Source organism: Thermobia domestica, chromosome 12 (assembly GCF_964235325.1).
Source record: "Thermobia domestica chromosome 12, izTheDome1.hap1.1, whole genome shotgun sequence".
NCBI classification, from domain to species: domain Eukaryota; kingdom Metazoa; phylum Arthropoda; class Insecta; order Zygentoma; family Lepismatidae; genus Thermobia; species Thermobia domestica.
In genome coordinates, this window is record NC_137465.1 from 104,135,835 (window position 1) to 104,158,692 (window position 22,858).

Sequence of the window (22,858 nt, forward strand, 5' to 3'; positions counted from 1 at the left end):
ATCAGGTTTGTACGTCAGAAGAATTAACCATTGTTTCTAACTACGGGGCTAATTAAATATGCATGATTTGCTTTTCAGCGTTCGGTAATCGGCAAAATTCATGCTTCCGTTCTTGAAGTTTCTCTTCTTCATTATTCTATTCGTTCTGATTTATTAATGTTATTTAATTTTGCTAGTGTGCAATATCTCATTTATTAATATTGACAATGTGCTCTGATACATAAATTATCATGTATGTGCATGAGAGGGACGCCTGCATCCTTTTGGCGCACGTAGCACGCTGTGTGCCGCAAATGAGGAAGAGTTTTGAACAGTAATACAAATGAACCAGAAAAACTGTTCTTATCCAGTATCGCAAACGTCAAACTAGAGGCTGAACACTTATGCGGTTCTTTTCCAACCGATTGCGTGCGTAACATTATATGTAGGCATATGTAATTAAAGAATTAGCTAAATATATTTTAAATTGCTAATTACATGCAAATAACACACGGAAAATGACAATTTTATACAAACATAAAAATAAATGATTATGATTTCTGTATCCTGCTTCTGAATTGAAATGTTCCGACTGTAAATATATTTAGTAGTAGGGGTTTATAAAAATTCATTAAAATATAATAAGATACATGAACTTCGTTGAATTTTGTTAATAAATATCTTATGTAAATTTTTCTACTTATATTTTATTTTTTTAATGCTAAAAACAATGATAGTTTATATTCTTTTCTTATATCTAAGAATATGTAGTGTGTTTCAAAACAATATCCACGATGTTTGGGAGGTGATATCTGATGCTAAGATAGGAAAACAAAGTTCATGGAACCTCTGGGCAAAAGCGCTTAGTTTCATAGCTAGGGCTGCTCAAAAGCATGGAAAAGTTAACGTTGCAACACTCGTTATTCCGAACAGGAGAAAGTGTGGAGTGACAGTCCTAGTGTTCCATGGTGTATTTACTTTTTTTTTTTTTATGTATAAGCGTGAAACAATACTTCTCACTATGCACTATTCCAAACACGAGAAACCGTGGAGCTGGCTTTCCCTAACATTTCCGACTTTCATTGACCCATTCCGTATTCATTGCTGTCAAGGCTTACTTTTGCCTAGTATAGAGACCCACTGTTAAGCCAGAGTATATCTGAGAATTCTGTTGGGAACATGTCTGGGGATTTCGTTCTGTAGGGAATCCCTTGCGCACAAGTTGCAAATTGCTGAAATATGTTTTTGGATGACGTATGCGTGATTTTCTTTACGCTGATATGGACTGCCACTCCACATTTTCTTCTGTTCGAAATAACGTGTGTTGTGATGTAGGTTTTCCACGTTTTTGGAAATTAAGCACTTTTCTCCATAGGTCCTTATGGACATTTGTTCTTATCTTCGTGTCAGAAATCATCTCCCAAAAGTTGTCCTATTATATTGGAACACTCTGTATATACAATCAAATTGATTTGGTCACTCTGATTTAATTCAGCTAAAAGTGTATATGGGGCTGTATGCAGTTTAACTGGTGATTATACACAGTTTAATACGAAACAGCAAGACAGTATTAATATTAAAGGGGATTGAATTGAATTGCATTTAAGTTTAGCGTCCCCTTCAGCAGTGAGGCTATATGAGAAGTGAACCTGTAACTTAACATGGGATCAGAACCACATAAGCTTCCCCCGTAATCAAACTCGGTCTCCCACGCCAAAGGAGTATATGTTATCCACATAGTCTCTACAGAATTCAATGTCATAGGGAGAGGGTATCCACAAAGCCTCGAGAGAGTTCAACATAAAGCAACAAAAGTGCGTATCCTTATTCGCTGAAAGGATACGCGCCTTTGTTGGTGACAGTCATACAATAAAAACTGAAATCTTATGTTAAAATGTGAACACCAGTAGAGATGCAAGGGCTCGAAAAAAAAACGGCTTTTTTGGAAAAAAAAGCTCGGTTTTTTCTGCTTCGCTTTTTTGCTTGGGAAATTTTGGGCTTTTTTCAAAATTCTGCTTTAAATTGATAAAGCAGACTTTGTTTCGCTTCTCTATAACACAAAAAGTCATTTAATTAGTGGTTGATGCCGATAATAATATAAAGCCTCGAAAATAAACCATGAATTTCGAAAATATATTTTAAACAATTTTACTTCAACATTTTTACATTATGAATTCCAAAGGATTAACCAATGTATATAATAAAAAAAAAAATTAACCTCCTATATACAAAAGTAAGCAGAGTTGGCAATAACCATGGTTGTTTCTGAAAATGCCAAAAACCCGTTTTTGGGGGCAGTTTAAACCAGGCTTTTTTGGGGTTTAAACCAGGTTTTTTGATTTAGATATTTTGCTTTATGTATTTATATTACATATTCACAGAAATAAGTTTGTTTCGCCTTGGTGTTATTATGCAACTAGGGATGCGCACGAGACAAGATTTGAGACTGTCTCGACTCGAAAATGTGCTGCAAAAGTGATGTCTCGACTCGAAAAATATATCTTTTTCTATTGGAAGAGCTGTGTCTCGACTCGAATTTTGTCAGGAAAATTCTGTCTCGACTCGACTCGAATGCATCCCTATATGCAACAACGGGGTTGTGCTGGAAGAGGTCCCATAAGCTTAAAGAAGTCCGGTCAGTAAATTTCTTAAATTGAGAAACTCCCGCCCTAGCCATCGGGAAAATCCCGTCATTCTTTTAGATGTAAAACAATAATGGGAAAATCCTGTTATTGCTTTCCATGTAAAATTTAAAGATCAACGTATTATAATCAGTACGCTAAAACTGAGGTATTAAATTACAAATTTAGTATGTAGATATCATTGAAAGTCTAATCCAAGCTAATGTTGGAAGCTACGTAGGCAATCGATAAATTTTACCAATTTCAATCAATATATTTAAGCAACCTTGGCTTCTTTATAAAACAACAGGCATGCAGAAATATATAATTTGGTTTCGTTTCGTATGTTTAGGCTTAACATCCTTACGCAATACCGAGGTTATCAAGGAGAAGACTTTCGCTTAAAGTGACATCCGAACCGCTACTTGGTTTACACATGGAAGAAGGGTTGTGGTTCGACCGAGAATTGAACATGGGATATCTTGATTAAAAGGTGAAAAGGAAATAAGACTAATGCAGATGGTTTGACATGTGGAAACGTCACCATGAAGTTCACACGATTCGCATTTTTGTTCTTTTTTTTTCTTTAAACCAGTTATTTAAAAAAAACAGCTAGTGTAAACGAGCCAACCCTAAAAGTAAAAACTTCTTTTAAAAAAATATACAAATAACTAGCAAAATTGTATGTAGTATTTTTACTGCAAAATATTCCATACCCTCTTTTTGAAACAAAATAAAATTAAAATAAAACATAAGAGAAATACTTAGATTTATATGATACAATTAAAGGCTGCACATCTGGAACTTTTGGTTCTGTATATTCTTGAAATTCTACAGTCAAGTTTTTTATAACCACCATCAAGGGCGCCCATCAGGAAGGGGGCAAGGGGGCGCTTGCCCCCCTAGAAGAAAATGTACTTCAGAATATTGAAAATCTAATAGAATTTTTACATTAGTTACAGCGAAATTTGAAACTATTTTTGAAACGTCGCTTATAATTGCCCCTCCTTGGAAACCACAACATGGGCGCCCTTGACCACATCACGGTTTACCCAGTCTTCAAGTTTTCTGATTTTTTAACAAGAGGGATTCAACATATCATTAGGGAGCTCCCCCCCTCAAAAAAAAGGACTACGGAATATATTTAAGTTAAGCTAAATATAACTGCACAACAAACATGACTGAGTGGTTGGCTTTTGCGCTTCTATCGGGAAGTCCGGGATTCAACCCAGCATTCGACCATTCTGACAAAGCCTTCCTTCATTCCATCTGTGAATGTAGAAATACTGCGTGTACTGGCCGACTAGGAGTGTAGGAGTTGGCCGACTTCCTTTCTTATTGATTTTAAATCGTTATTATTACTAATTACCAGCAGTGACGGTTTTGCGAAGGTTAGGGGATCGGTCTTTCGGACTGAAGCCTGTTCCCCAAAGTTGCGGAATGTCTAAAACGAACGAAATATCTATTAGTTATGCCTTTACTCAAACTTTAAGCTCCCGTCAAATAAAAATTACGAATGCTTAGAAAAACTAAACATTAGTAGTAAGAAAACCCCTCCCAAAACACTTTTTTAAATTCACCACTGATTCTCAGTATAAAATGATCTTCAAGGTTGTATCCGGAAGATTATTGCTAAACATATAAACGAAACGAAATATTATTTATGCCTGTACTCATAAACTTCAAGCACCTCCCAAATAAAATAGGACTTTTTAGAAAACGAAAATCAGAAAAACCCCTCCCAAAGTACTTTTCTAAATCCGCTACTGATTATTTGTATAAATTGGTATTTAAGGTTGTATCTGGAAAATTATTGCTAAATCATTGCACAACTACAGTATAACAGAAATGTGGAAGTACGGTTTGACGGACATATTTAAAAACGTATACTTTGACGGATATATAGAAAAACGTAAGTTTAACTTTTGTGCTAGAAGCTAGAATACTAAGCTCTTAGAAATGAAACACGGATGACAAACTAAAATGATCTAGAGAAGAAAAAAAATGTCGATAACTCAAAAGTTAAAATAAAGTTAAATAGCCTGTAAAATTGTCCTCAAATACTATATTGTTCATGTTAGCTTTAATTCGTAAAATATGTGCTCCATCCATCTTGATGGTGAATTACACAGCTAAATATCGCATTTAGGTCGTGGAATTCTTATCTAACTATAGAATATACTATAAGAAAGCTATTTGGATAGAAAAATCATGAAAATGAAAAAAGCCAAAATTTCCAAAATTCTCGTTTTTTTTTTCCAAAAAAGCCGGCTTTTTATGTGAAAAAAAAAACAATCGATTCAAAAAAGCCGGCTTTTTTTTGCATCTCTAAGCACCAGTGATGACGCCAGAGGGACAATGGGCGTGCCCCGCGTGGCCACCTATGCCCTAATGTCCCCAGATATGTTGTAATGTAGGTTAAACCTAAAACTATTCTTTTCAACATATCAGAAAATAGCTGCTTTCAAAATAAAAATCTCTGCCCTTTAGTTTGCCCCCCACAACAAGAAATTAAAGCTGCCTTCGTTACTTGCGGACAACTGTTCATTTTGATAACTTCGCAAAAGGTGAAAGAAGAATTTAAAACCATAAGCTCACAAAATTTGCTACATGATTTTTGTCAAATCTACTTCCTCAAATTGGCATTTCATTTGAATTATGAACGAACCAACTGTATTTTAGATCGAATTACCGTTGAGACTGAGTGGATTTTATTTCCATTTCGTACTATAACATATAAAACATAACAGTAAAAAAAAAAAGAAAAGAAAGAAAGAAAAAAGAAAAGTAGGCCTATTTCGGGGTTGCATTAAACACACTGAGAACAAAATACCAGGTTTTAGAAGCAGAGACGCAAGATATAAGTTAAAAAAAAAAAAAAAAATAAGTTGATAATCGATACAGTAGGAACAGATTTGACAAGAAACACCTGAACATTTTAAATAACGTTTATCTTATTTTAAAAAATGTATTATTAAACCGTCGTTTAGGTCAAAAAACCTTTCTGTCTAAAATATGACCCATATTGCCTCCCCTTCTTTATAAATATAGATAATAACATGCTGAGGCAGAATTCTCGTTACCTTTTTGTAGCTACTGAACGCACTAAAAAAAAATTCTGTGCGCGTGTTTACATTTTCTTTTCTTTACTTTCTTTCTTTCTTTAATTTTTTTTTTTTTTTTTTTTTTTTTTTTTTTTTTTTTTTTTTAACACTGTAGAGGAAATATTAGCTGTACTTGAGGACAGGTGTATAAGCTATAAAGCGGCAGCTGAGTTGCTGTTTGAAGTGCCTAAACATGCTTCTGGTCCTCATTTAGAAAGGGGCACCTGAGCGATTGAGCTCTTTGACCGTCTACCTAGTCGTAGCTCTCGTATGTACACGTATTACATCAGACAATCTCCTGATCTTTGTAAGACAGGTGCTCTTGTGAATGCTTATTTTTCTTTTCCTTTTGTTCATAAATAAATTGCTATTACTTACTAACAACTACTACGTAGCTTGTAATAGTTTTTACTACTTGTTTACTACCCGCATCTTTCCCCTCATCTTCTATACTTTTTTCATTATCTTATCACACTAAGCTGATTAATGAACTTACCCGGTTAGTACAAATCCCCTCTACTTTCCTGCTTTCCTCAACAAATAGCAAAAGCACTTACGTAGAACACTATTACTTAATAAATTAATTGTTCTTTTTCACGAACAGTTAAGGGGAGCAATGTACAGTACAGTACATTCATTTTAGTTACGGTACTTGTAGGAGTATTTACGTAGATTTTTATTGCTGGGTTTCATTGGTTTCAATTTAATGTCCGTTTTCAGCATCGAAGCTATATGAGACATGGGTCTACTCAACGTGGTATACAAAAAGCATGGGTTCTACCAAAAATCGAACCCGGGTATCTAGCGCCAAAAGCACCAACACTATTTAATCATTCACCCAGGATCTCGTCAGCTGAGCTTTGTGATGACAAATACTATGTTTTCTCGATGTGCTCCCGTTTCTCCCACTTTCTTAATTTCATAATTTCGTTCATTACGTTCACCGTCTCCCTTAGCGTCGAGTCGGAGCATAATCAAAGGATTTTTTTAAAAAAAACTAGAGAGCCCATGATTATTTGTGATATAACAGTTGAAACACGTCTTCTTCTTTATTCAAAATGTCTAGCTCGCTCCCAAATCCCTTCGGGAAATCTGTTTATTGATGCTGGACGGACGACGGTTAATTATTTGATTAATTAGCTTAACATTCTCTTTTAGCATTGATATTAAATTAATATGATAATTAGACTTACATTTTAACGTAGAATAGGACAGGGGGAAACATTGGTTCTACTGTAGAAAGAAAGTCGGGATCATGCGAACAAAAGAGGCTAACCACTCAAACATTTTTGTGCTTCATTAACTCCATGGTTCATTACCGCAGAAATAAGAGACCGCGAGTACTATCAGCATGTAAAATAATTCAATCACAATATTATTATTCCCTTCATTAAGATCAAACTTAACGTTCTTCTACCACTTTCTCGAGCTACCCAAATATATTTTTAGAGATATTGTGTTAATATAGCCTGCACAAATTTCCATTGTTGCAATATAAGCCGTCCATGATAGATTTGATTACACGAGGAGAAGACAGAAAATAGGTTTCACTCCACCTATGCTACGAAAAATTGTAAAGTAATGCTAGGCAAACAGGACGTCGATTTAGTGCGAGATCCATCCATAACTCATTTAGTGACGTACGACTAACTTCCTGTTGATGTTGCTCTTGCAGTGGTAGCAGAAATTTCGGATGAGCGGCACATTATGTGCCCGGCAAGTACGGAGGTTGGAATAATCAATGCTCAGCAGCATTGTCAGATACTGACAAGAGTGAAATATGCTTTTCGCAGGAAGCAGTTTAGCGTTCTGGCGTTCTCCTTTAGGACGACAATGAAAGACCACACTCGGTGGTGGCAACGCAAAGGCATCTTGCCAGCCTTGGATGGGAAATCCTTGCCAATCCACTTTACAGTCCAGACCTCGCGGCCAGGGCTTCAATCTCTTTTTAGCAAAATAGATTTCCCTTTACTAATAAAGGTACTTTTAACTAATAAAGTGAAGATGTCCATGAAGAAGTTTTCTGTATCTAGGTAAGGGTAAACTTTGTCATTATTTATAATCAGAGATACTAGGAGTAGAAGGGGTCACCTAAAATAGGATCCTAGAAAGACCTCCATGAAGATTCAAATGGTCTCAAGGCCACGTTCAACTAGAGATTCAATAGACACAAACTTTACTGTATACATGAAAGAAAAGCTTTCTCAAACATAAGGTTCTCTATACTTGTCTAAGCCAATTATTATTTCGTCCCCCACGCATTTTTTTTTTTTTTTAATGAAAATCTTTCAGTTTAACGTCCTATGATTATACACTTTAGGCTAAGGGAGAGGTTGATTAAGGCAAGTGAATGATGATAGAAGAATTGGTAGAATGAAAAGTGGGGAAACAGGAGTACTTTGAGAAAACCCACAGACACTATTTGCCCATAACAAACTTATTGTCCGGGGATCGAACCAAAGATCCTAAACACCAGAGGTAGGCGCTCTACCACTGAGTCACCGTGCCCCCTGCGCTTTTCTATGGCCAAAAACGTGCATTTAAAACAGTTCATAGATAAAAGCAATTTTATGTCAAAAGACACTAATGTGAAGCGACTGCATCTTCAAGATAAGAGGGAAATTAATTTTATGTATGAATTAACAGGTAAATTAAAGTAAATTGAATTTTATTTTCGGAAAATGGATGAAGTATGTGCTTGTAGAACTATAAGTACAAGATTGAAACAAAGAATACCTAGTGACCATCCAACTGTACAGGCAAAACTACAGAATCTAATAATTTGAAATCACAGTGAATAACATTTTAGAGAAACATGTCTAAAATATTTCAGATTAACACCTGAATTTATGAACAAAAACTCTTCTTATTTATCAAGCGATAAACAAAGCCTTGTCAATTAATTGTCAAGCCTTGTAATTCTCTTAAAATATATTACTAGTACAAGGTATTTCTTTTGAGTAATTATCCTAAGTACAGTTTGGAATACTACACAAAGTTATTTCATGTGAAAATTTCACCAACAAGTTCTCTACCGGCGATCCAAGCCAAGATCCGATACATAGAAAACACTCACACTAGCTATTTGGAAAATAAAATGCACTATGTGTTCTATTTTAATGGGTATGTGAAAGCAGCTAATTTTTCATGAGAGATGTTTTAGACATATAATTATTTTAGACAGATTAACATCACTGGAGGGGTTCAAAAGTCGAGTGTACGCAATTTCTCCATGGTATTACAAATCTTTCAGCACAATCACACATGCATAACATGACATTTATTAGTCGGATACTCGTGTTTGTATCACAGTTAATATACTGCATATTGTTATTATTAGTGTAATAGAATTAAACACTTTGGAATGAAGCATATATGGAAAACTCGTCCATACATGGAAAGCCATTCGTTCATCTCAGTTATAACTGAATAGTTAGTAGCAACTGCGAAATCTCGATTTGAATGCCACGGCTACCCAGGGCCTAAAATTTTCCAGTCATATCAAGATAATACAACGTGCTGTGAAATTAAATCTTGAAATATAAACGCTACTTACTTCATTTCAAAATTCCTTCCTATCATTCCTCGTTAATTGTTTACATGAAATGGTTCGTATCAAGCCTGTCTTTCATAGTTAGTTCGACGAGCACGTTAGTTATACCGGATAAGCAGGGGTGTAGCCAAGGGGGGGCCATCGGGGCCAGGCCCTCCCAATGGTTTCCTGGCCCCCCAAATGACCAGCTTTTAAAACAACATAGTAAAATTATCTCGCTTCATTCATTTAAAAGTAACAAAGCTTATTGACAATTAATAATTTATGGTAAAATAGTATGGAGAAATATTGTTTTTGCATACCGATCGAAAAATAGTATACTATCTCTTCCTTATACCGATCGAAAAATAGGATATTTTTTCTGACAGCAGATTACACAATTTACTGCGATTTATATTTGACAGTTTGAAGACAAACGTTTTAACTGGGTACCACAAATACAGCCATAAAACAAATGTATTAAACTGATTTGTAAGTACAGTATATTTTTATATGCTTTAACAAGTGTTTTAAAAGACATAGATGATGGAAAATTTGGTGAGAAACAATGCTTTTATTCAATTTGGATTTCATTCGCTCTCTCTTTTATTTCTACTCAGTCTAATAAAATAATTGTTTTTTTTTTTTTAGTCACGAATAATAAATAAATATTTTTGTCAGGAAACCGTAAAGAAATTAAGTCAAATTTCAAAAAAAAAAAAAATCAATCTTGTGTAGATAGGTTCTGTATACAAGGTCTTAAATTTAAATATAAAGGTAACAAGAAAAGTTTTGTTGCTTTTTCACCCACCACCTTCGACCATCGATATGTCATCTAACCTGGAAGATAAAAAAAAAAAAAAAAAAAAAAAAAAAAAAATTGTCCCCATCAGCATCGACGACCTTCTGAAAACGTTCTGGAAGGCCATGGAATCCATCGCGGTAGAACTTGGTAGACCGTGAAACGAAGAAAGTATCAAGTGCATTTTGGACTTTTACTAGGGATTTGAACTGGCGTCCTCTAAGGTGATTGTCCAAAGAATGAAACAGGTGATAATCGGACGGTGCAATACCCGAGGAATATAGTGGTTGCAATATTGTTTCCCATCCCAGGCGAAAAATGGTGTCCTGAGTCATTCTACCCATGTGGGACTTAGCGATGTCCCGTAAACGAGGACCCATTTGCAATTCAGAAGTGATGGCTCCAGAGTTTTGAGTTTTTGTTGAGCACAGCTCAACTGCTGACACTACACAGTTGGATTGATACTCTGACCAGCTGGTAGCAGTTCCCGATGCACGATGTACCAAACACACAGAAGGACCTTCTTCTGCTACAGTGCTGGTTTCAGCAGTTTTGAAATCGGTTCATGGGATGCTAACCAATGATGACGGAACCGTGGAGCTTCGTATAGGACACACTTTTTATCACATGTCAACACCCTGTCCAGAAATAGCTCCGAAACAGTAAATAAACACAGTCGGCTGCCGCGTTGCCTTCTGGCCAGGAGTCAAAATATGTAAGACCCATTGACCCAACTTGTAGTGCTTCACAAGTTGATGGATGTGCTGCCGAATGGTTTTTCCACACACTGAGTTGTTGTCCCAGTTCCTCTTTGTACATGTATTGGTCTTCTGGCACGTGGTGTTTTCGGGTGTTTCGTCATCGTCCTTAAACTTGTTTAATCATTGCTGCAATGTCCGCGTCGTCACGACACCCTCATCAAAGGTCTGGCAAATCTTCTGTCCCGCTATAGCGGCGTTTGACCTCCATTTGAACTCGTTCAACATACATGCTGTTATGACGCTCTGTGGATGTCCCATGTTCCCTCTGTCTTTACGCAAGTTCACGGTGTGTCTGAATTGCCACAACCAGGTAGTATGTTGGATATACCCACACCAACAACTGACGTTCGTCTTATCTCCACTCGCATTTAACTCACGGTGTGAGGTCCAATTGAACACAGACCTCCACGAAAAGGGACAGAACTTTCTTGGTTACCTTTATAGTTATGCACAAAAGTATAGCGTTTGGTCCCGGCGCAGTAGTTCTTGATTAAGCATAATAAAAACTATCTTGAATATAATTTATGGATAATAATAATAATAATAATAATAATAATAATAATAATAATAATAATAATAATAATAATAATAATAATAATAATAATAAGAAGAAGAAGAAGAAGAAGAAGAAGAAGCTAAAATTGTGTTTTTAGTTTTCCAGAAGGAAACCAAAATTTTCCTTTCATTCAGGCCTCGAAAACAGTAGCAGCAACACATTTTTTTGTCTTTGTACATTGTAGCTGACCCCCCCCCCTCAAAAACGACCGCCCCCCTACACAAACCTGCTGGCTACACCCCTGCGGATAAGTCAAAATAATGTTTTCGATTTCAATAATAATCATTCTATTGTAATGAGACTTAAATAAACAGAGACTACACAAAGAGATTGAAAGAATGATTTTCTCCCCATGAATACATTAAATATGTTCAATGCATACGGTCCATGTGTGGCACGATACACGTCTGGATTATAATCAAATTCCTGTCAAACTCTTCCTATCCGTTCAGGATCATTTAGGCCATGGCTGCAGTGATGCACACAAGCAATTCAACCAACGTCGTAGCAAGAAGTGGCGCAAAATCTAGATCTTTGTTGAAACCCTACACCACGAAATGATAAAGAATGAGTTCTGGGGATCCTGCTGGCCATTTCATTAATTCTTGATCTCCTGCCGTTGCACCGTTGCCAATCCACCGTTTAGGAAGTTGCCGGTTGAGGTAGTAACAAACTACCTTACTATAAGACAATTTACCAGCATCTTCCTCCAGCTGTGAAAATAACCATTGTTGTATCATGTCCAGATACATAGCACCTGTCGCGATATCTTCTCCAAAGCAGAAGACCCGTAAACTTTACGATAGGAAATAGCAGAAAAGACATTAGATTTCGGAAATTCACATTCATGAGTCAAAACAGCATGTGGCTTCTTTTGTGCCTCAAAGTCGCATAAAGCCGCATATTATGTCTGTTCAATTTGCCTGAAATGTGGGACGTTGATTAGCCGCTGAAGATCCATCCATTGTTGTAACTTTTCACAGAAATATGCCCTTAAACTGAGGTTCAGAGCCTGCACTAGCTGTAGTCATACGCTTCATGAGACGTTTCCGCAACACTTGTCAAACATAGAGCGAGTTCTCGACTTGCACCTGTATAGATTTTTGAAGACTCCTCGTGTAGAGGGCACGCACACGCTCCATTACTTCTTGCCCTACTGAAGAACGCCGGCAGAACTGCTAGCTCTATAATTGGTAATTAATATTATGTGTGACGATTGAAGTTGTTTTATTTTTCTAGGTTATAATGGTACACCAAAAATCGAGCATGACATACAGTAATTATTATATACCTATAACCTCCTGTTTATTTGGCAGTTGAAAAGCTATTTATTCTCAAGCGCTTTCAGTTTGCTTTTGTGATGATAGGATGAATATTGTTTCTTGTACGTATTGGTATAATGATATCTGAACAAATAAATTTCCGTTCGTACTTTTAAGTCTATAATACACGAAAAACGTTATTTACAAAAGTTGCAATACAATACAATTCAATGTTCCTCTTGTATTGGTCTTCCCCTTCTCGATTCCTGTTGCGGCGCGGAGGCAAGAAGTAAGGAACAGAAAATTCTCATCTGGCAATAACGGTTCTGCGAAAAGAAAACGGCCCCAATCATCTGATTCTAAAGTACAACGAAGTTGTCCTTTTGGAAAACAGGGGAATAAAAACCATTCAGGAATAGTACATGCTTATGGTACCGTACTTCGGAAACTGGAAACAAAGAGTACGAGGGAAGTAAAACCAGTTTCATATTTATAGCTTTATACTCTATGTGGAAAAGAAATCTACTACATATCTGTCAAATTTTCAAATATTTAAGCGAAATAAAAAAGATAATCGTATCTCTTGGACCATGGTACTTTTGCGTACCGTATCAAAATATTGTGATACATTATAGTTATGGTACAGTTTGCAGATCTGGACGCCGGCCAATTTTCCCTTACAAGTGCACCCAGTTTCATCAAATGTCACATACCACATTCTTACTTGCTACAAGGTTAGTCACGTTAAATTTTGTACGGAAATGCTGGTTAACAAGCATGATAAACTTACATGTATGAAATTCGATAATACAGAATTGTGCTGCCCAGCAGTAGCCATTTTGTTTGTTTCGACAAACTGATTCCTGGTGGACGCCAAACTTCGTGAGAACATTTTCCAGCTAAAAGCAAGTACACCACGTGAAGGAATTTGGTTTGTATGGTTTGATATTTTCTTAATATTGAAACTGTAAGTGGTAGTACATTTCTACCCGTTCCGGTTTTAATAGAAAAATTAGAGTGGAGATGGAATACTGTTTTAGAACACTTAATCGATTACAGAAAATAACTTGCAGCTATCTATTGCAGTTTTTATTCTATGGCAATCAAAAGTAAAACCGAAAATGATTGATTTCTATCACTTTCGGCTTGAATATCGCCTCCATCAACGACTCGATTCCCAACTTCTGACGCTCTACATGTGACTAAATTTGGTAATGATTCAGCAGGTAGTTCTTTGAGTTGTTTTGTCTCCGAACAAACGGGCGGATAAATTCATAAAAGAGTTCCCGTAAACCACACTCTTTAAAAATATGTTTGCAAACAACAAATGAACATAGCCGGGAACATCAGTTTGATTTACTCTAGCCTATATACATGTAGGTATATATGTTTATTAAATAGAGCTCAATAATTTGGCCTCACTCTTCTCCTTACGTAGTAATTATTTGTATTATCTATATGTAGAGGTCTCAGCAGATTTGCAACATCTATAATCAGCATCCACACTTTCGTCCACATTATCATTATCTGCACCCGCACCGACATCTGCAAATAATGAGACGATAAATATATACAACTTGTTTATTTTATAACAATTATAACTTCAAATATAGTTCCTGATATAGCAAGTCAGGGGTATAGAAGCAAAACTGCTAAATCCATTTTTCAACTTTGACAGAGAACTACTTTTTTTTTTTTTTTTTTTTTTTTAGTAGTAGTAGGTTTCTCTCATCTGCTTTAAGTAATCACCACTAAACTAAAAAAAAAAAAAAAAAAATCAACAATTCTGAAACATAAGGGTGTCACTTTTTCTTCGTTTTCTGACAAAATTGGAAAATAGATTTAGCAGGTTTTGCTACTATACCCCTGAATTCTAAATACCTGTGAATGCTATGACATTATATCAATAAAATTAAACTGAAAGTTAAATTGATCTCTTCCTATAGCAAGTTAACTACGCTAAATAAAACTGATGCAGAAACAAATTACAAAATTAATGGAAAGCATACGTATTAGCAAAAGTCGCATCAAATTCACATTTGTGACAAGAAAATTATTAAGTTGATAACACTGTACGTATAACTTAATTTCAGACCAAATCTCTTTATATATATGCAAAGGAGAAATGAAAATTAAATATTATTCAGGAAAAAATGAGACCCCAAACAAATTCACATAAAATTACATTTCCATTTGATATTTATAAAAAGAGTTCTGAGAACAAAGCGAAAGAATGAAAATTCAGCGAAACATAATTCTGCTTTGGTGGTTATCACATTATAATACACGAAGTTAATAATAGTGTGTAGAATAGTGGTTCCCAACTTAGGGGCGCACCTCCTAGGATGGGAAGATGTGAAAAGAGAACAAGGGTAGCGCAAGCTAGTGACAGGAATAAATTAGATCTGCAACTGAAAATATTTTAATATTGTAACAAAGAGGCGCAACTGTTGAATAAGAATTGTAATTTCATTAAGAAGAAAGTTAGGGCGGAAGTATTGCACTACATTGACATGCAGAAGTCTTGTTGGAAAATATGTAAATTATTATTATTATTATTATTATTATTATTACTATTATTATTATTATTATTATTATTATTATTATTATTATTATTATTATTATTATTATTATTATTATTATTATTATTATTATTATTATTATTAGTGAAGAATAAAGCTATTCTCAGGAAGACAAATTCTTCTGAGAAATACTTCTGGCATCCTTCAGTTCAAGAATCAACTTCTCACTCATTCGAGCAAAGGCAAAGGAGCAAATACAAGTAGGATCATATTCTAAGTTAAATGCTGTTTATATTTTATAGCTTATGTATATTATGTTATATTACCAGTGTTCGAAGTGGGAAAAAAAAAGCAGAGGTGGTATGTTTCGTTACGATTTTGACTCGACATACCGGCTATCTAAATGCTGAAATGCAGTGAGGGTATGTTGCCTAAGAGATTGCATTTCCATTAAATAATGACTGAAAACCATTAGAGAGCTTCTCTGTAGTAACGGGGAAGGGGGGGGGGATATGGAGCGACTTTGGTCCGCCGCCAACAACTTTCTGAAAAGGATTTTTAAAATTTCCCTTATCTTGTATTATAGAGAATTATACACGAAAATGCTCAAAAACCGAATGAGGATATTAAAAATTTCCTGTGGGAAAACTCTTGGTTCCCCACTCAACTGTGGGGTATTCCAAACCCTGGAAGATTCACCTCCCCAGCAGACAACCCATAAATCCGCCCGTGCTCAAAACACGGCATTTATATACATTAAGGCAAGAAGACACATACACATATATATAACAAAGAAACAATTCAATATGACACCACTTTGAGACATCTCGTTTAAAAAAAAAAAAAAAAAGATTGGAAAAAGATAACAAAAATGTCGGTGTTGTCAACTTAGAAATTATTTGTACAGAAGAAATTAAATCTTTTTACGCGCAAAACTATTCGTCAATTACTGTGTATAAAAATGGATTTATGAGAGGTATTTAGCGTCTACTTTCCAGTGATAGTCTGTCTTAATCATTGAAAAAACCAGAGACGGTATGCTTTCATCACTGATAAACCAGAGGCGGTATGGCATACCACCGCATACCGTCTCACTTCGACCACTGTGTATTACAATATAAATGTGTTAGGTAAACATGAACTATTTTACGTACTGATCAGTTTCTCATATGCCATGACTTTTAAAAAGCCGGAACCTGTCCCGTTTTCAGCCTAACATTTTATGTTCACGGAGCTAATGAAAACAAGAATTGGATTATAAAGACATTTTTGGGCAATAATACCTGTATGTAGTAGATGAAGAAGAGTCAAGATAGCTGAATTCTTTATATGGTCACCTCCCCTCCTCAAACACACTATCTTTCGTTACTAACATGAAATACAAAATGAGCAGGTAAATTCAACATTTGAAAAGAAAAAAAAAAGGCTACTGCAAACATTTTTATCTTTGAGCAATGTTATTACAAGAAAGAGACTAAACATTAGTCAATTATGTGTACTTTCTTAATTAATAATAGGCCTAATTAGATTTTAAAAGAGATTCCTTACAGGGTTGATATGTTTAAAACAAAATGTTTTAAACAAGTGTTTAAAACATGTTTAAAACGAGAGCTGTTGTTTTATTCAGTTTGTTTTAAACGTTTTAAACAAATTGTTTTAAACGTGTTTTTTTTTTTCGATGTTGGTTGGACATGTTTAAAACAACTGGAATATCAGATTGAAGAAGCTAATTTAATTTTCTAACAAACAACCCATTCTCCGCAGGATTTGTACATGGAATAAATTACAAGCAGAGTTATATTCTTATTATAACAGCAATTACTGAACGAAATTCTGCACATCAGTGTGCGTATAACTAAACCAACAGAAATTCAAGTGAAGTATTTGAACATTTCTTAATTTCCAAGAATAACGGAGGTTAAACACACTATACACTATTCTAAGATCCAAGTTCACAAATTCAAAACTTGGGTATTTTTTGATCACTATCATTTCCATAATAATGACAGTTCTCACGTCATAAGCTAGAAGAAATGCTCTGACAAATGCAATACAACTCATAGAAAAGAGCAGTGACTAGCCTACAAGGAGCAAATGACATTTTAACTAAACAGTTTTCAAGATACATCTCTATCTGCAACATGGGTAACTAATAATGATTAGTGTCTACGGCATAACAACACAATTAGACACCCGCCAGGGATTTTAACAAAATGGTAGACTCTTACGTTCGGGGCTCTGGTGACCCCCCTAATTATCACAGAGTCATGAGTTATACACCATTGGAAAGCTTATAGACCACAAATTCCAACGAGGTAACATTCATGAAATTCCCGCCGTATTCGTAAAAAAAGAACACACATAAAAAAAAATCATTAAAAATATGAAAATATTGACTTTGCGGGGCCCTGGCAACCCTTGCAACCACCCTACGCTGACAAAATGATGCTAATGTGTAGGCCACATACTTGTGACAATAATATAAGAAATGGTAGCCATTGCTGCCATTGCGTAGAAAAAAATAATGAATTCGTTTTATGTAGGAAATATTTAAAAAATATATATGCGCAGAAAAACATTCATTGAATTAGACATTCTCTCCCCTCCCCCACTATAGTACCATGTCCATATGCAAATCATTTTTGCTGCACACATCATGTATACGAACAAGAATTATGCTTCTAGACCACTCCAGTGAAATATATCTTGTGTTATATGGGACCGTCCCGAAAATAAATGTAAATTAACCAAATTTGACGCTCTCTCCCTCTATAAACAAGTACACATACAGGTTACTATCATGTAGGGGACTACTTCATTGCTTCACATACCAATTTCTATGGATGTACCACAAAGGGGGAGGAATATCCGCCAAAACCTGATGAAAAAAATTTGATTAAAAAAAAACTTCATCCTCCCTGTCTCGGCCGTACATGCGTACCCCCTATATACATAAAATGCAACAGACGGAAAGCTTTATCTTGGTACCAAATCATCTTTCTAGCTTAATTAAGGACTGAGCTATTGATGTTTGTTGTAAAAATAAATGTAATTTACGTCTAAAAGCTTAGACTCCAAAAATTGACTAACTTTGCCCCCTCCCTGCTCCCCCATATAAGCAAGAAGTACAAGTACACGATATTACCATGTAGTAACCTACTTCATTGCTTCACGTAACAATTTTTATGAATCTATCCCCCAAGAGGGGGAATGGCCCCAAAAAAACTGTTGAAAAAAAAAACAGAAAAACACGATATTTACCCTCCTCCCACATACATAAAATGCACACCAGCAAAGCTGCATTTTTCAGGAATAAATTGGTACCAAAACCATCTTCCAGCCTTAATTTGAGGTTTAAGACTGAGCCATTGAGGTTTAAAGCCCTGACACAGCAGTTGCGTCAATGGGCGTTTAAAGATTAAGAATGCAGACGACCAGTAGAACGCAACACAAAGAAACTAAACTACATATTCCGTGAACGGAGATCGGGAAAATCCCGATTTCTTTCTCCGAAATTGAACATTTGGGCGGATCGAGATTAGGAAAGTTCTCGAAATTTGATCTAGCGCTTGAATATAGATGGCAAGCATACATAAGAGTGTAAAAATGTAATATATATGCTTATTTAGAGTATTGTTTTAAACAAAATAAACATTTTAAACATGTTTTTTTTTTGTTTAAAACAAAATACTTTAATTTTAAACGTTAAAAACGTTTTAAACAAAATAAACATGTTTTAAACATAAAAAAAGTTTTTTTTGAAAAAAAAAACGTTTTTTTTTTTTTCAACCCTGATTCCTTACAAATGAAGCAAGCAGATTCCCATTTACTCACAATTTTACGTAAATTTAGTTTGAATGTTCCAGCATTCTAGTCGTCGTCCTAAATTTTAATATGCCAGAGTTGCCCTTTGACTTACCCCATATTGTTTGAAATTCCTCGGCTGCGTTTCGAGTATCACTAAAATAATTCAGTACACCTTTCGTAATTAAAACAGCATCAGCCAATGTACTCTCCTTGTTTGGAAGTAATCTGATAATATTTTCAACTTTCGAAGAATAGTGTGAACAAGCCGAGTTGGATCAGAGCTAAAGTTTGAAATACCCGATGTAAGGTAACAAATCTGCAAGATGTGCAATACACTGATGATTTTTCATAACTTGGCTGATACAAAATTCACTTACACACGAAGCGATAGATATATTAGTACCTTTGGATTTCATTTCTTTGAACGAATTGCAAGTAGTCTGAGACTTGTGATATTCACTGTTTTCGTTTGTTAGGCAACGAAATGATTCTACACGAAAAACACAACATTTTTCTCAACACTGTATTCAATCTATGGAAAAGCTTCAGTTACTTTTGAATGATCGATTGTCTTTGCTGTATTTTGTTTACAGGGTAAAGATGTAAATACAGCTGGTGGGCTTCATCGAGTGCAAACTGTGCTAAATCGGAAACTCTGCACCAAGGCATTCTGCTTTCAATGACAAGTCAGTAGTTACATCAGCAACAAAGTTGTCACTTCGCTCTTTCCAGCGTTAAAAGATTCTGATTCATTTTCACTTTCTTCCAAATCGTACACTTTACATTTTGAAATCTGATGTTCACAAGCAGAAAAATGAAATGAAATCTTGAAGGCTTACGTACCAGGGTAATGCCGGCTGGACTAAAGGAGACAGTGATGATGAGAAATGAATGAAATGGTGGAATGAAGAAAGTGGGAGGAAATGGGAGAACCCAGAGAAAACCCACGCACGCAGTGTTTGTTCACCATAAAACTCACTTGGCGCGAGCTGGGATCGAACCAGGGACCCCATACACCAGAGGTAGACGTTTTACCACTGAGTAACCGTGGCCCTCTTCACAAGCAGAGGTGTATAGAGGAGTTAGTCCTGGGGGTGTGGACTATCCGAAATCCTTACTTTTCTGTGAAATTAGTATAATTTTAGGAGGAATTTTACAAATTTTAATATAATTTACGCTCATATTGAATTTGGAGCCCTCTTGTAATAAATTCCTGCATGCATGCTTGTTCACAAGCTTTCGTATTTTTTTTTTTCTGTTGTAGGAGATAGACAATAATTAAAATCAATTGATTAAAAATCTCTTCTTTGAACACAAGGAAGACACTGAAGAAATCGTTGGTCAGTTCTTTTGGACTACGAGTATTCCAGTTCAACAAGCATATACTTTTAAGCGCAACGAAGATCCGACCACACCGCTACAATGAGGAATTTTTAAAACAAATTTGTTTAGTTTAATGCTACACCAATAAGACATGTGCAAGAGCGCCCATGTTGTGGTTTCCAGGGGGGCAAGTATAAGCGACGTTTCAAAAATAGTTTCAAATTTTGCTGTAACTAATGTAAAAATTCTATTGGATTTTCGATATTCTGAAGTACAATTTCCTCTAAGGGGGGGAAGCGCCCCACCTTGCCCTCCCTGATGGGCGCCCTTGGACATGTGGTACATTGTTGTGAAGAGTGAATTTTCAGTTTAACGTCCCTTTCAGCAGCGAGGCTATATGAGACGGGACCTACTGATTAACTTGGAATCCGAACTCGGGTCTCGAACCTGTAATGGAAAAATGAGACACTTTTTAAAAACATAACCTACTTTATTAATAGTAGATCCCAGCTCGCGCTGTGTGGACTTTGTGGCGGACAAACACCGTGCTCGTGGGTTTTCTCGGGGTTCTCCCGTTTCCTCCCACTTTCTTCATTCCACCATTTCACTCATCTCTCATCATCACCGTCTCCTTTAGCCTAACCGGCATAACCGTGGGACGTAGGACATTTTCCTATTTCATACTTTGTACGATACGGAGACGGACACGGATCCAAAAATACAAACAGTCCGTACAAAATACAGACACATGGCAACCCTACCAATAAGGCAACTGTCTTTTAAAGAAGATATATAACGTTTTACTTACTCGTCATCGCGAGTTTTGCCATCATTATGTTTGACCTACGATATTGTTCATTGCCGAGTACATGCTAGTTAGGTAAATACACTATAATTGAAAGTATAAAATACTGATTTTGAAGTATAGAATGTTACATACATTATTCTAAGGATGAGCTATGGCATCCACTAGCTGGACAGTTGTCCACCCTTGGCGTAGTACCTGCCAATGGGGCAGTGGTGGATCTAGCTCGGGGCCGGGGACCTAGGCCCCCCAGTTTTTGAGTGACAAAAATAATTTAAGCTATTATTTATATATTTTTGAAAGTTTGCTATAAACTCATGATATACCTATCATAGTCTGGATTCTGGCTGCCCTCGAAGTTTTTACCATCTCTGCGACGAAGGACACTAATTATACGGAGGCTGAAAGTAATACTGCGAAAATACTTTTAACTAATATTAAGCACGATCGGAAGTGAAATCATCACTGCACATAATCACTCTGACTTATATTAACACAAAGCAATAGTGAATTGAATGCTATTCAGCATTTTATGCTGCAGCCATAGAGTGACAGGATCAATCAATCAACAAGCCTGTAATTCATGAAAAGCACGAGTCGAAAGAGTTTCGGTAACTTCATGTATGGCAATAATAACTGTACTTTTCATACTTGGTGTTGACACCTTGCGATCTTAGTTTTATGTGTATAAAACAAGGATCAAAATCATCTCCATAGAGCCGTCAAGAACTTCTCTTTTTACCTCCAGAATCTTCTAGAGAACAGACACTAAAGACTACTGACTCCAGGTGCAACTTGAAGCCCTACATCTGCTATATCCAACACCTGCTTCCGGTCGTCGTTTGTACAGTGGAGCCAGCTGGTGACCTTCACATGCAACATCAAGAGCAGACGGAAAACACACCATATCCAGCTAGCTCCTTGTTTTAACTGCAATAAGCGTAATATAGTATAAATCATGAGATTACAACATATTGAAATTAATTGCATCGTTCATGTGCATTATTATTTACAGAATTACAGTTTGAAAACGACATAACCGGTTTAAACTTAGCATATGAAATATAAAGTTACACATATTGAACACCCACCTAAACAAAGAGTTTGTCCCCAACGAAAGCATAAAGTGACCCAGTTCAGTGGCAGAAAAGGAAACTCATTCAAGGTTGTTAAATTGAAGTGGGTTGGCTGTATTTAGGACTGGAAGTTGCTTGTTTCGATACCAACTGCCATCCTACAAAATCATCGTTGAAGGGCAAAACAATGAATGTGTGTGTGTGATACAAGGCGAATGCTCTCAGAAAAAAAAGAAGAAGAAGTGAATTACGAATAGAACAAAAGCAAAATAAACGGAATATATAGCAAACGAAATTCAGCAGTAAGTCAATATTTTATAAGAAGGGTTTCCGTTTCCATTTCAAAAGCTATATGAGTCCGTATATTGTCGTTCATATAAAGGCCATAAAATGAAAGATCTCCGGACCCACGAGGTAGCACCTTGATACTTTCAATAGAATTGCCATATTTTTTGATCCAAAATACGGACAAGCCTTATCAAAAATACGGTGCCCAAACAGAACAAATATTTTGAAATTTCTTACCTAAAAATCACCTTTTTAGGTTATCATAAAATTGTTTACTGTAACACTTAAAACACTATTGGAAACTAACATGTTTATTCTTTTTCATTAACACAAATATAATAAATCATGCAATTAAATTACGTATATTAAATCTAACTTTAAAAAAAAACTGGAATGGAAAAATGAGACACATTTTAAAAA

At 35.7% G+C, this 22,858-nt stretch overlaps 1 protein-coding gene across 1 annotated transcript in view; it reads right to left on the minus strand.

Moving 5' to 3' along the window:
- The window catches only part of LOC145665765 (uncharacterized), a 51,617-nt gene extending 29,749 nt beyond the window's left edge, over nt 1-21,868 (minus strand). Inside the window, exons 1-2 of the mRNA XM_081732892.1 lie at nt 21,401-21,868; nt 14,052-14,162 (exon numbers count right to left, since the gene is read on the minus strand). The gene's annotated coding sequence lies outside the window, so the exon portion shown is untranslated. The remainder of the gene's footprint in view (nt 1-14,051; nt 14,163-21,400) is intronic.
- Between the last annotated feature and the right edge of the window lie 990 nt (nt 21,869-22,858).